General features: G+C 33.8%; 1 long non-coding RNA gene across 1 annotated transcript; it reads right to left on the bottom strand.

The window, feature by feature from the left end:
* Positions 1–275: 275 nt before the first annotated feature.
* LOC114819597 (uncharacterized) lies at positions 276–4,751 on the bottom strand. Its single transcript, XR_003766889.2, has 2 exons — positions 2,195–4,751; positions 276–2,122 (listed from the first exon to the last, which is right to left on the bottom strand). It is a non-coding gene; the product is annotated as an uncharacterized lncRNA (long non-coding RNA).
* Positions 4,752–6,325: the final 1,574 nt, after the last annotated feature.

Here is a 6,325-nt window from a genome sequence, read left to right as displayed (position 1 = left end):
TTTTTGAGTTTTGTTTTGCTTGAGGACAAGCATAAAGCTAAGTATGGGGGTATTTGATGAGGCGACATTATACTATATCTTTTACCCTATTTTTAGTATTAATCTATTAGTTATTTTGGTAGAATGTTGATACTTTGTTATATATTTCCAATGTAGGACATGCAACTTCATCTGAAGCAAAAAGTGATCAAACCGAATGAATTTTGGAGTGATTCCAATTGGAGGATGTTCGTGAGTTTTTTGTTGTGCTTGAGCACCAAATGGAACAAATAAAATGAAAGAAATAACTCTCAATTTATTAACTGAATGAGATAACAAATGTATACAAAGAAGAATCTCACAAATTGGCTCACACAAATTATTTCTATGTGAGCTCCTTTTATTACAAAATAAATGGTTTGCCTTCTAATACGTAATGCCATAAACAAGTTTGTGATGGAGAGAAAAACAATGATAACCAATACAAAGTAATTGACCAAGATTTATATCGAGCCACATGTCAACAATCTCCACCTTGGCGAGATTCATAATCACAAACATATTTAGGCACATAGTATATGAGCTATGTTCAAACAATGCTCAAACTTGGCAGGTCCGAGCGCTTTAGTTAACATATCAACTGGGTTGTCCGCAATTGGAACTTTTTGAAGAATAATCTTTCTTTTGGACAAAATCTCACAAATAAAATGAAATCGAACATCGATATGCTTTGTCCTCGAATGACAAACTTGGTATTTTGACAAGTGAATAGCACTTTGACTATCACAATGTAGATTCACCTGCTTTTGATAAATTCCTAGATTCTTTATCAGTCCATGTATCAAAATGGCCTCCTTTACAGCTTCTGCAATAGCCATATATTTGACCTCCGTTGTTGACAAAGTGACTGTGGATTGTAGTGTGGACCTTCAACTAAATGACCCTTTAGCCATGGTAAATAAGTAGCCAGTAGTCGATCTTCTTTTATCCAAATCACCAGCATAGTTAGAATCAACATATCCAACCACAAAATTCTCAAAACTACTATCACTTTGCTGAAAACATAAGCCAACATCTCTAGTCCTATGTAGGTATCTTAGAATCCACTCAGCTGCTTGCCAATGTTCTTTTCCTGGATTGTGTATATAGCGACTAACCAAACCAACGACATGAGCAATATCTGGTCGAGAACATACCATAATATACATCAAGCCACCAACCAAACTAGAATATGGAATATTCTTCATCTGCAGCTTCTCTTCATTGTTTTTTGGAGATAACAAAGCACTCAACTTAAAGTGAAAAGCCATTGGAGTAGTTACAGGTTTGGTGGCATCATTAATTAATACCAAAACATTGAAGCAATTTACACAAATATTGCTTTTGTGTAAGATACACCAAGCCTTTTTCTCAGTTACGAGTAATTTCCATATCGAATACCTTTTTCGCTTCATCAAGATCTTTCATCTCAAACTTGTTCATCTGTGCTTTCAACTTTTCAATCTCCTAAACATTCTTCGATGCAATTAACATATCATCAACATACAATAATAAATAAATGAAATACCCATTTACAACTTTTTGAAATAAACGCAAAGATCATATTGACTTTTTAAATAGTATTGACCTCTCATGAATTCGTCAAACTTCAAATACCACTGTCTTGGAAATTGCTTTAATCCTTACAAAGACTTATTCAATTTACAAACTCATTTCTCTTTTCCAGTTACATGATACCCATCAGGCTGAGACATGTAAATTTCTTCATCAAGATCTCCATGTAAGAAAGCCGTCTTAATATCAAGTTTCACTAGTTCAAGATCAAATTGTGCAACAAAGGCTAACATAATACGAATAGATGAATACTTCACAATAGGAGAAAATACTTCATTATAATCAATACCTTCCTTATGTGCATATCCTTTTGCTACCACTTATGCTTTGAATCTTACATTGTCTTCTCTTGGACGACCTTGTTTTTTAGTATATACCTACTTGCAGCCAATAACTCTCTTTCTGGGAGGCCTTTGAACTAACTCTCAAGTGTTGTTCTTCACAAGAGAATTCATTTCTTCATCCATAGCCTTACCCCACTCTGTATTTGCAAAGCTGTTCATAGCTTCCTTATAACTTTCTAGGATTTCTGCATTAATAATATGAAAAGCATAAGCAACATAATCACTATATCTTGCTGGTCTGTTTGTGTTTCTCTTACATTTGCTTGTAGTAATGCACTCTATAACTGGAGGCTGATGGGTATGAGCCTCTTCTTTATCCTAGGAAGAGACATCTTCATCTTCTTGACCTTCATTTACTTCTTGTTCAATCAAAACAGGCAGTGGAGTAGTGGTAGCAATCTTTTCAAACTCCACCTCCTAAAAACTTCTCTTAGGAACTTGAGTTGTATTAACACTTGTCTTTGAGTTGCTTTGTAATATATAAGTTTCGTCAAAAGTCACATCTTTGCTGATTACAAGTTTCTTCAAATCTGGACACTACAAATGGTAACCTTTGACATCGTTGTTAAAGCCCACAAAAATAGCCTTCTTGGCTCTTGAATCAAGGTTACTTTGAGTCACATGGAAATAAACAGGACAACCAAATATATAAAGAAAATCATAATCAAAAGCTCGTTTTCCAATCCACTTCTCAATAGGTGTTTTACCTTCAATTGCAAATGAAGGTAAACAATTGATAATGTGACAAGCATATGTAATTGCCTCTACCTAAAATGCCTTAAACCAAATTAAGCCAACATACATCTAACCTTTTCAAGTAACGTTATGTTCAACCTTTCAGCAACTCCATTTTGTTGGGAAGTACCACGAACAGTGAAATGCCTTATTATACCTTCTTCTCTACAAACTTTAAAAGATGGATCAGAGGTGTATTCACCACCATTATCTGACCTCAAAACTTTAATTTTCTTACCAGTTTATTTTCAACCATTTTCTTCCAGTTTAAGAAAATATTTAACACCTCATCTTTGTGTTTCATTGTATAAACCCAAGCTCTTCTAGAGTAGTCATCAACAAAAGTTACAAACCAGTACTTACCACTCAATGATACTTGGTAGGACTCCAAACACCTGAATGCACATAATCTAGGATTTCTTTAGTTTGATGCACAACAATACCAAATTTAACTCTGGTTTGCTTACCCAAGAAACAATGCTCACAGAAGTTGAGCTTGCAAGTATTGGCTCCTTTCAGCAGTCTCTGTTTCACAAGAGCTTGAAGAGTTTTTTCACCAGCATGTCCAAGTCTCATATGCCATAACTTGGTGCTGTCAGTATTTGGTTTTTCAGAAATTGTGGTTGCACCACCTAAAACTGTTTTCCCCTGCAGGAAATATATATTCTGCTTTCGAATTCCCTTCATCGTACCCAAAGCACCTTTAATAACTTTCAGAACACTATCTGACATATTTACATTAAACCCATTGCTTTCCCAGGCACCTAAAGAAATTAAATTTTTCTTCAAAGCAGGAACATACCACACATTAGACAACTTTCTAACGATGCCATCATGGTGTTTCAACTTAATTGTTCCTACTCCTTTTTTATCACATGCATAATCATTACCCAATAAAACAGTTCCCACCTTTACAACTTCTAGATTAGTAAACCAATCTCGATTTGGACACATATGATGAGAACAACCAAAATCCAAAATTCATACCTCATAATCACAAGCAGAAGTAACAACCAAAGCATAATCAGATTCCTCATCACTTAGTGCAACATTAGCATTGATGTTTCTGTTATTCTTCTGCAACTTAGGGCAATCTTTTATCCAATGTCCCTTTGTATGACAAAATGCACATTCATTTTTGTCTAATATTTTTTCTATTTTGTGAATTACCTCGTGGTCGAGACTAAGATTTTCTTCTGTTATCGAATCTTCGTCTTTCATTCATTTTGCCTCTAACAAACAAAGCATCTAATGCTGTATTCTGGACTTACTTATCATTATATCCAACTTCATGGTTCATCAATGCATTAGACACATCTTTAAAATTTATGGTGTCTTTACCATAAATTAAAGTAATAGCTAAATGATCATACGCCTCAGGTAATAAATTTAACAAAATCAAGGCTTTATCTTCGTCCTTGACATCTTCATCTAAATTTAACAAATCAGCGATTAATTTGTTAAATAAATCAAGGTGTGTAATCATTTCCGTACCTTCTTTGTATTGGAATCGGTATAACTGCTTTTTTCAAATGGAGGCGATTTTCGATGCTCTTTGTCATGTACTTGTCCTCCAATTTTTGCCATAGCGACTTAGCTGACGTTTCTCGCATGACAAAATACTTTTAAGGTTTTGCAAGACATAAGCAAATTGTTGAGCAAGTCATTCGATTTAACTTGTTCCACTCAACTTCTTCCATATCCTCCAGCTTGTCTTCTAATGTCAAATCCAAATCTTGTTGAGCCAACACATCTTTAACCTCACATTGCCACATACCAAAGTTATTTGCTCCATCGAACTTTTCAACTTCAAACTTTGCATTTTGAGCTGTCGTTTTTGCCAAATGCGAAGCGTGTGATTTCAGCAAAGGATGCGCACCTCCCAATTCTGATTGATCACCCATCTTCGTCAAGCAGGTTTCAAATAAAAACTTTGATACGGATGAGCCTAATGGCTCTGATACCAATTGTTGTGCTTAAGCACCAAATGGAACAAATAAAATGAAAGAAATAACTCTCAATTTATTAACTAAATGAGATAACAAATGTACAAAGAAGAATCTCACAAATTGGCTCACACAAATTATTTGTATGTGAGCTCCTTTTATTACAAAACAAATGGTTTGCCTTCTAATACGTAAAGTCATAAACAAGTTTGTGATGGAGAGAAAAACAAGGATAACCAATACAAAGTAATTGACCAAGATTTATATTGAGCCACATATCAACATCTTTCAAGATGATTGTATCAAAGTTTCATATTTTTCTACCAAGCCGTTTGACTGTGGCAATGAAATAAAGACCCAGCGCGCAGCTTTCCCAAATTGACGTTTTTGAACATTTTGGGTATTTTAAAAGTCAAGATGGCATATTTTGAGCAAGATTCCTTCTGTAGATTTGTTAAGAACATCTCAAGCTTTAAAAAGAGACCTTTTAGAATCAAATCAAAGTTGATTTGATCGGTCAAAAGTCTGATTTTCTGATAAGTCTGAATTTTAGTTTAAATAGGAAACCTTTTATTTTGTATTTTATTATTTTATTATGTTTTCTAGTTTTATTCTAAGACCTTTTAGGGTTTTATTTTGTAGTAGTATAAATAAAGATATTTACCCATTAGGACATGAGGAGAGAAAAGAGAAGAACGCACAACTTTTGGATTTAATTTTATTTTCAAGGTGTTTTCTATCCAGGCTTTTAATGATATTTTGTTTTATGATTGTTCGTAACTAGTTTCATTTGCTAGGGTAGCAAGAATATGTAGTTTCTTTTCAATTTGCTTATAATATTATGTATGTGGGTTTTGAATTATTAATCACCGGTTTAAACTATATAATTGTCTTGATGATTGGCCACCATTAGGATATTTAGAAAAGTAATTTGATGCAATTTTGGTGGAGGGTTGTCCCTGAAATTGGCGCTGGCTTCTTGCGGTTAATATGTGTAACTTCTTAGGATGGACGACACGTCTTAAAGGTTATATGATTTTTCAAAAGGTTTTCACAAAACTTAATGAGTCTTGTATGTTCACATTCGATATGAACATCACGGACGGGTTGAATGTTAGATATACGTTCAATGTTGGAGGTTCCAAGTAGGGCATACTTTAGGAAAACCTAACCTTCAAAATATGCATGGGTAATTCATAAGTAATTGGAAGATCTACATAGGATTGTTAAGGGGACGGCGGAACCCTAGTGTCCATTTAGCATTATTTTCTAAGATTGTTTCCTTTCAAATTGGTTTCTTTAATTGTTTTAATTTAAAATTCGTTTTTAATATTCTAGGTCATAAAATCAACTTTTTCCAAACTTTATTTTCAAATAATTAATTAAGATTTAGTATTTACATAAATTATTCATTCAATCCATATGAAGAACGACCTTGCTTGAACTGCTATACTACGATAACCTTGTACTCTTGCAAGTGTTTTTATCCCTACTTTTTAGGTGGTAAAATCCTTATCAAGAAATTGAGGCCGTTCCCGGGGATTGTTTTAAATGACTTGTGTTTATCAACTCTTAGTTAATTATTTTTGTATATGTCTCTTTATTTACTTGATTTTATTTATTTTTTGTTTTGGGTTACAATTTGTTGGTTTTGAAAGCAATGCAACAATTTCATTAGCAGCAATGGGATACTTTGGATTTGCACCA

The sequence above is a fragment of the Malus domestica genome, chromosome 11, assembly GCF_042453785.1.
Source record: "Malus domestica chromosome 11, GDT2T_hap1".
Taxonomy (NCBI): Eukaryota; Viridiplantae; Streptophyta; class Magnoliopsida; order Rosales; family Rosaceae; genus Malus; species Malus domestica.
Note: the sequence above shows the minus strand (reverse complement) of the source record. Positions and strands in the feature narration are given on the sequence as shown.